The sequence below is a fragment of the Coffea arabica genome, chromosome 8e (genome assembly GCF_036785885.1).
Source record: "Coffea arabica cultivar ET-39 chromosome 8e, Coffea Arabica ET-39 HiFi, whole genome shotgun sequence".
In the NCBI taxonomy this organism is placed as follows: domain Eukaryota; kingdom Viridiplantae; phylum Streptophyta; class Magnoliopsida; order Gentianales; family Rubiaceae; genus Coffea; species Coffea arabica.
The window spans coordinates 22,041,182-22,049,959 of record NC_092324.1 but is presented as its reverse complement, the minus strand read 5'-3'; positions in this window follow the sequence as shown (position 1 = coordinate 22,049,959).

The window sequence follows — 8,778 nt, the reverse complement described above, 5'->3', positions numbered from 1 at the left end:
TTGTACAGCGAAGGTGAAAAAGGTATCGTATTGGGTCTTTTGAGTGACCTCTTTTAATTCTGAGCACTCTTATTGCACAGCTCGGATCACCGATCTAATGTATACATTTTTGAGTTTTCAGGCAAGAGGTTGAAAACAAATCCCAATTTAGTCTTATTTCTTAGAATTCATCATGAAATCTCCAATGAGCCAAAATAAACAATGAAATGTACATGAATATACATACAAAACAATAATTGTCTGAATAAAAGCTTCATTAATGCCAATGTTTGAAAAATTTAAAAGCAATACATATGTGAAAACTTCTACAAAATTCCTTTGCACATGTATACACATTTTCTCTCTTAATATCCCCTTTTTCTTTGAGCAATGAAATCCCTTAAATGTTTTGCACGAGCGCTTTCAAATGAATTTTCGAATTCACATTGTAGGGCCTGCCTAAGAATCAAGTAACACTTGTAATTTTCAAACTTTATCAGAGCAAAATTGTTATCAGATATAGAAAGGTATTTTCCCCTTATTGAAATATTTTATGAATGCAGGGGGAGGGGAAAAACAAAAGGAAAAAGACCCAGAGTCAGTAAGTAAGAATAAAAAATCGGTATGCATGTCCTATGGGGGAACTCTTTTTATGCCAAGGGTAGGCCTAGCATTAAAATGCAATCCTCTAGGGTAGGCACTATACCATACCTGATGAATCCAATCAATTGATTGAGTGAAAAATGATTTGAAAAATTTGGCCAATCTGGAGTGAGAAGAAACATTCGTCCTAAAAAATGAGGACAAAGTCCGAATGAATTGCTTATTTTGATCGACGCATGATGTGTCAAAAGGGGTAAAATGATCAAATTCATTGAATGAAATTTGATTATTTATTGAAAATTGAATGGATAACCCTAAAAATGAATTAAACTAATCAAATGAATTGAATGAAATCAATTGATCAAACCGATCGAGTGAAAGGATGATTTATTCAAAATCGACCGAATTGCCCTAAAACTAGGCAAATTGGTCAAATGGATCGGACGATATTGATAACTTATTCGAAATCGATAAGATTGCCCTAAGAATGGGTAAACTAATCAAATGAATTGAATGAAATTAGTGGTCTATTCAAAATCGACTAGATTGCCCAAAAATGGGTAAACTTGTCAAATGAATTCAAAATCGACTAGGTTGCCCTAAAAATGAACAAATTGATAAAATGGACTGGATAACTTTGATGAATAAAATGGTCCAATGGATGGAATGGAATTAACAGCTTATTTAAAAATCAATTGGTAGTTTCAAAAATTTATTGCGAAGCATTAGTCTATGAGCCTTCTAGAATCAAATTTGGCCTCAATTTATTTATCATCTCGATAGTGAGGAAATATTAGTGAATTTCTTCAAGTTAATGTCCTTTAAGCAAGGGATTTTACCATGTTAAAAATGGCCAAAGAATGATTGTTAGATGCTCATATTCTAATGTACCAAAGATCGTCCCAGGGTCATGGATAGGATCGGACCCTACCTTACCTTGTGCCCTACCCCTTTGGATGGTACAAAATGTAAACGTGCAAGTCTCCTTGGATTAAGTATCCGAGACACAAGGTGGCTTATTCCTAACATGGGATCCCCTAAATGGCATTCCCTTCTAGGGTTTATGCATGATGCCAGTTCATTAAAGCGATAAAACATGCAATTTGAAATGAAATATGACCTAAGGGACCCTTTATTTGCCAGGGTAAGCCTAAAATGATATGACATTATTAATTTATGAACGAAATATACCAAAACTTCTTAAACGTACAATATCCTATCTACACGGGTAGGCTCTAAAAGAAGGTCATGCCAGACCTCTTATTTACTAGGGTTTGTGAATGCAATGGGGACAAAACAAGAAAAGTTAGTTCAGCCAAATAATACACATAACACATTGTAGCAACGAGATAAAGCAATAAAATCAATACAAAGAAATAAAGTAATAAAAGGGAAAAAAGGGTTGGATCCCTCCCCTCGTGAATAGTGTCCCTAATAAGGCAAGGCAGACTCTACCCTAGGCAAGCTATCATGGATGCATGAGGTATTGGCTTACTAATGCATCTAGACTCGATAGGTTTTAGGTCCCCGAGCCTTCAGACTTGGAAACCAAGGGTCATCAATCCCAAGGTTCTTTGTCGGTGGCTCGAGCGATTCCCCAAACACTGCTACGCACACGTCGTGTCATGGCCACATGTTTGAGTGAATCTATCAAAAATTCTCAACCTTCGACTAAAAGCTAAAGGCTATTAACCCAAAGCTTAAAGCGGAAGATTGAGTGACCCCTCGGACCATGCTACGCACACGTCGTGTCACGGTCACATGTCCAAGCGGGTCGCCTAAAATCCTAATAAGGTGGAGTGGCGTGACAAGCCACTAAAGAAAAAATAAATGAGGGGTGAAAAAATTAAAACATATGCTAGTGCTCGTTTGAAGGGGAGGGATCAAGAACCAACGCGAGGCTCTAGGGTAATATCCCCCACCCAAATGCAATGCAAATCGCGGAATCACATAAATAAACCATCCATCCATCAAAACAATCGTAGGCGAATGTGTGAGGAAGTGAGTTGATACGCGCGAAATGCAGAAATCCTAAAAAAGGGAAAAATGCAATCCTAATATCCAAATGCTATGCATAAAAAGAGTAGAAAAAAGGAAAAGAATAGCTAAATCAAATGCTTGGACCCACTTAGGAACTCCCCAGTGGAGTCGCTAATTGTCGCGCCCCACTTTTTGATGTGTGAAAGTAGTGTGTATGTGAACGTGTATGAAGATGAAAATAAAAGGCCGTGGGATTGTGAAATGCGACGGTTTGGCCAAACAAACAGTTCAAAAAGGATTTTTTGAATGGAAAATAGAGTCGCCACTTGGTATAGAGTTAGGGTGTACCAAGTCACCCAAAAAGTGATTTTTTGGAAAGAAAAGTAAACAAACCCTTTTTAAAGAACTTTTTAGGTCTACGTAACCAAAGAAAGGGATCGGGGGTCACATTTGATAAGGGAGAAGGCAAAGGCAAAGCCTAAGGCACTCCCTTGCCCTAGCCAAAGCTAGTTGCGTGACTTAGCCGTACTTTTCCTAATTCTTCTACCCAAAATATGTGTTGCATGTTGGATGTGACTAATGGATATGAAAAAAAATGCAATCCTAAATCTAAAATGTCTCTTATGAGGCTTTTTGGTCCCAATCACATGAGTTGTGATGGCCAATAAGGAAAACTCTCATAGAGGTCACGGGCAATGCAAATGAAGACCCAAATATGAGTGCAAGTGTGAAAAATGTAAGAGGAATGCAAAATAAGATAGAAATACAAATGTAAGTGCAAATGTGCAAATGTAAGAAAAGTGCATGTGTGCCAATTGAGAAAATGAAGGTGTATGTGTGCAAGTGGATCAAAATATGGTATAATGGTAGTAAATGCATCTAAGTACAATTGGGTGCAATTTGTAAGGTAGAAAATAAATAAGTGATAGGGAAAGAAGAGAAATGTGTGAACATGGCATGTGGAGTGAGAAAAATATAAGTAGTGAGAAAATATGGATAAAGAAAGTGAGGAAGTGATATGATAAAAATGAGAGTGTATGAACCTAGAGGAATGCATCAAGTCGGGTACGGGAATGACTCCTAACTTTGCGATTTTAATTTTCCCTTTGATTAGAAGGAAAAACTAGCGTGCTAAGACTATTTTATAGCCACACTCGCTCGTTTCCCTTACCGAAAGGGGACGCTCAAGCAAATGTACCCTATAACTAGCATGAGGATGCAAAAACCTAAAATGAAGGGGGAATGATTAGAGGAGCATACCAAATGCTAGAAAACTAAAAAAATGTATGAAATGTAGTGAGACATGCAAGTATGTACTAACGAGAGGGGACGGCCTATTGGGTCTAGCATTGGACTAGCCCTTTTCTAAAATTCTCTCGCAAGCATTGGACTTGCGAGAGCTCGAGGGTAAAGACCATGACCTGCGTTGGACTAGCCACGGTGACGTCACACATTCATTATAAACCAAATAAATCATGTAAAGGCTAATAAAGCAAATAAACATATAAATCATATATTGCACATAACACATAAGCATGGTATCTAGATGCAAGACCCTAAGAAAGCAAGTAACACGTAGCACGTAAGCATGCAAATCACACTAATGAACCTATTACATTGGCTAACTAAAACAAATGGGGAAGGGGAAAAGTGAATAAAAATGCTCTCCAAGCCTTATCTATTACAAGCCAAGAGGTGTACACATACCCCATAAAAGAATAACTTAATAAAAGCAAAATTAAATGAAATAAATGAAAGGAATTAAAGAAAGGCAAGGAAAGCAAAGTAGACATGCAATTCTCACTTAGCACGTTGGATCACATAGAGAAGAGACAAAAAGGATAAAAGAAGTTATACCTCCCTCGCAATGGTAATCAAATGAAGGGAAAATGGCTTCAAAACAATAAAAAGGTCAAGGTACCACTTTAATTAAGAAAAATTAAAAGAAATGTGCAAAACAAAGCTCACTTGATCATGAAGCCCCTAAAGTTATGACTTAAGTGCAATTGAAACAAAGCATAGTAATTAATTGAAACAAACAAGCAATGAAGTTGTAAAATTAAAACTACCAATGACCAAATTGAGGAGATTATTCAATTGATTGGGTCATAGCAGCATGAGTTAGAAGCCAAGGGGTCAAAGTGCAATTTTGGGAAAGTTATTTCATGCAATCTTCATGCAAGGACGTGAGAAACATTCTGCAATCAAGTTTCAGCAAGCTATGAAGCCTTCGGCAATTTCTAACTTTCTTGCTGCAAGTTTCTTGGGGATGGTTCGACGGGCGTGGGCGGAGGGTAGCCCAGCACGAACAATGACTGAGCTACATCGGAAACTGTCCAGCGTGCGAGGTAAGTTACGGGTGTGGAACAAGGAGGTGTTCGGGAACATTGGCGACCGGGTGGTGGAGCTAGGGCAAGTTATGAAGGTAAAGGAGGAGGGATATGACAGGGAGCGGACTACGGCGGCCAAGATTGAATACCATGAGGCCAGGGCTGCGTACATGCATCAGTTGGCGATTGAGTGTGACTTTTGGCGCCAGAGATCAAGAGTTAAGTGGATTCAAGCGGGGGATGCAAATACCGCTTTTTTCCATGCAGTGGTGAGGCAAAGACGTGTGTCTAACTATATTGGCAGGATCCGTAGCCCGACGGGGCAGTGGCTGACAATGATTGAGGATATTAAGAATTCAGCAGCGTCGTTCTTTGAGGATCTATTCACCTCGGATAGAGGTACGGATCGACGCCCAGCACTGACTTGTTCACTGCCAAGGGTGTCGCGGGAGGACAACGAGGGCTTGATGCTCCTTCCGACCATAGAAGAGGTTCGGGAGGTGATCTTTTCAATCCATACCGACAGTGCCGCTGGGCCGGATGGTTTTGGGGCTGGATTGTAACTTTACAGCTTATTAACAACCCAAAAAGCTTTGCTTTAGACTCCAGAAAACATGATAAAACACTGGATTGAACAAGCAAACAAATAACCCATTCAAAGCTCATTCCCAGCAGATTCAAAGGTGCCACTGAAACAGGAAAACGCAGCAGAGACCGAAAGAAAGAATCTTGCGCTAGCCATGTACATAGGAAACCAGTCAAACAACAAACAAGTCTCGAACTCCAAACAACCCAAGAGCTGAAGCAACCAAGAAAAATAACTTTATGTTCGTTCAACGGATTTTCAACAAAACATCCAACCCATTGGGCTGCCGTAAGCAGTAAAACAGCGAAGTATATTTATGAACAGAACGTAGCAAAAATCTTTGGCAGATTCGATGAAGATCTGGGTATGTGCGGGAAGTAAAGGACGAAAAGAAATCACCTTTGGTGTCTTTCGGAATCTACTGAACGAAGAACGGCTGACAAGAGTGCATTCGGATGAAGCTTTGCGGGCGGTCATGGCAGATTCCGACGACGTGATGGCGGGCAGCGATTCCTTTCCTCCTCTGCTTTTCATTTCCGCCAAACCTTCGTAGTTTCCATTGCTTTTCCTTCTTGTTTTGCAGCTCACGGTCTCCCCTCTTGCTCTCTTTTTTGCTCAGCCGAGAGCTCTCTCTCTCTTGGTACCATAGCTTCTTCTTCCTTTAATTTTCTTCCTTTTCGCTCTTGTTTTCCCACGAAACTCCCTCTCAGTTTTTCCCTTTTGTTTCTTGCCGTCCCTTCTACCACTCTCCTTCTTAGCCGCGATCTCCTCTCTCTCTGTCCCCAGATTTCTAGCCGTCAACCTCTCTTTCAAGACCTAGCCATCATCCCCTGCCGTCCCAATCTCCTTATCTCCTCAGCCATTTTCCTTTTGTTGCCTTTTCTGAAAACCTAGCCGTCCTACCGTCCTCTCCTTGTTTTTTCTTTTTGCCATCCCAAAACTCTTGCTCTCAGCCGTCCCCTCTCCGAAACTCTCTCTAGCCTTCAAACTCTCCCCCCCTGTCCAGCTGCGGCTGTTTTCCTTTTATAGGAGTTGATGGCCCCAAAACCCTCACCTCAAAGGTGAGGATTAAGGGTGGGTTTCCACCAAAACTTGAGCCATCCGATTGAACTCTTGCATGAAACGGTTTCTCCTTTTTTTTTCTTCTTTTTTTTCTCTCTTCAGAACCTCTTAATCAGCCCAAAACCCGCTCACGGGTTCCCTTTTTTTTTTTGGCAAAAATCTATGCTAAAAAGTCTTATAATAAAAAACAAAAAACAAATAGCTAAAAGAGTAAAAATGAATACAAAATAAAAATGATAAATAATAATAATCTAAAAAAACTAAAGTGCTATACAAATTCTAAAAGTCTAAGAACTAGAAATCATGGAATTAAGAGAACTATTACTAAAAATAAAAATAAAATTAGGCTAAAAATTATCTTTTAAAATTTGGTGTCTACAGTTTGCCCCTCTTTGTGAGGACCCGTAATTTTCTTAATTTCTAGGTTTTAATTTCTTTTAATTATACGTTTTTCCACCTTTTCTTTATTCGAAAAATTGTGCAAATAAATTTTATGAGTAAATATAGCTTTTAAATGATTTTTCTAGTATCGGTTAGTTTTTGAGAAACTAAGAGTATATAATGGACGTGGGACCCACTAGTGCGAAAAGTTCGGGAAAATTCGGCCAATTAGGTTAAATTCCGGATACTGTGTGAAATTTATCGGGTGTTAAGAGATAAGTAGAGGATGTGAAGTGATTGATGTGAGAGGAAAAAGAAAAGATAGGATTGCATTAATGGAGGTGACAAGTGTCACCATTGTATTGGAAATAGCTTATGATTTACTATTCATTTTCTTGACTTTTGACCAATTGCTTAAATATCTCAAAAAAAATCACAAAAAATTCATTCTTGTCTTCAACCTCTTGGCCGATTCTCTCTCTAGCAAAGAAGGAAGAAAAACCTCTTCAAAGTTTGGCAATTATCTAGCTCAAATCCTCCAAAACACTTGCTTGATCTAGTTTCTACTCCATAAAATTCCTCCATTTGGTGCTAGTGAGTGATTTGGTGAAGTTTTTTGGAAAAGCTAAGGTGTCCTACAACTCTCCCTCTCTTGTTTACTAGGTGAGTGGTATATGAACTTTCCCCTACACTTAATGAAGCTAGAGTTGTGCTTAGTGGAAGCTAAAGTGTTCAATTTTGTGATTTAATTCTTGTTTTTGGATGAAATGGTGAAGTTTACAATTTATTGGTGATTTTTCTGGTTTAATATGATCATGATGTTGTGGCCTTGTATGATGATTGGCAATGGCCTATAATGACTCTAGTAGGTGTGAATTATTGATAATTGCAACCAATTTTGGGTTTGGAAGGAATTTGAGGAAGTTAGGGTTTCATAACCCCCTTTTCTGTCCGGTTTTGTATCATATGGTTATAGGCCGAATTGGCCTTTGCTTAAAACATGAAAGTTGTAGGTAGTGATGTGTTTGAGGTGCCTGTAAAATTTCTGGTCATTTGGAGTAGTTTAGAGTGAGATATGTCGATTTTACTGTTGCTGTTCTGGGTTGATCAGAATGTGCGAACTGCGTCTGAAATGGGTTGTTTTGGCTGGGATTGTTTTGGATTTTGAAGTTGGTGTCTTCTGATGAAATGTTACTGGATGTCTTATCTATCATATTCCTTTGGAATTTCGGCATTTGGACTTGTATAGACTGAGTTATAGTAATTACAGTTTTGTGTGATTTGCAAACCTGTTTTGGGAATTCTGGTATAGTATTTTGCATATTTGACCTAGTTGCGTTAGGAACTGGATTGAGTGACCTTCTACATTGTTGTAGCTCTGTTTCTTGGTTTCGAATCGGTGGGTCTTACACCCCCATCCGATAATCGTAGTGAATTTGACGCCATTACCGCAAAATAAGGGCAAAACAGTTTTTCTATTTGGGGCCAAGACTAATGCTATTTCTAATTTCTGGTTTGCTATCATGTTTTTAGGGCTTGCTTTCATTTTGGTTGTTTCCTAGCTAACTTTTGTACTTGTACCACTTTGAGCCCTGTACGGCTTTTGGGAAATGAGATGACCTTTGGTGTGAAATGTTGGGGCTGATTTGAGGAAATAATGAAGCCTTAATGGCTGGAAAAGTAAGAAATTTAGGGGAAGTGCTGCCCGATTTTCTAGGCCGTTTGGTTCTTTAAGTTGGATTTGCCTTTTGATGGAAATGAAGGGCTTTTGGGTTGTTGACCCTAGGTCTTCATGTTATCTTTTTGTTTCCAAGAAAATCATGTTCTTGCACCCTTGCATTAGTATTTATTTGGCAA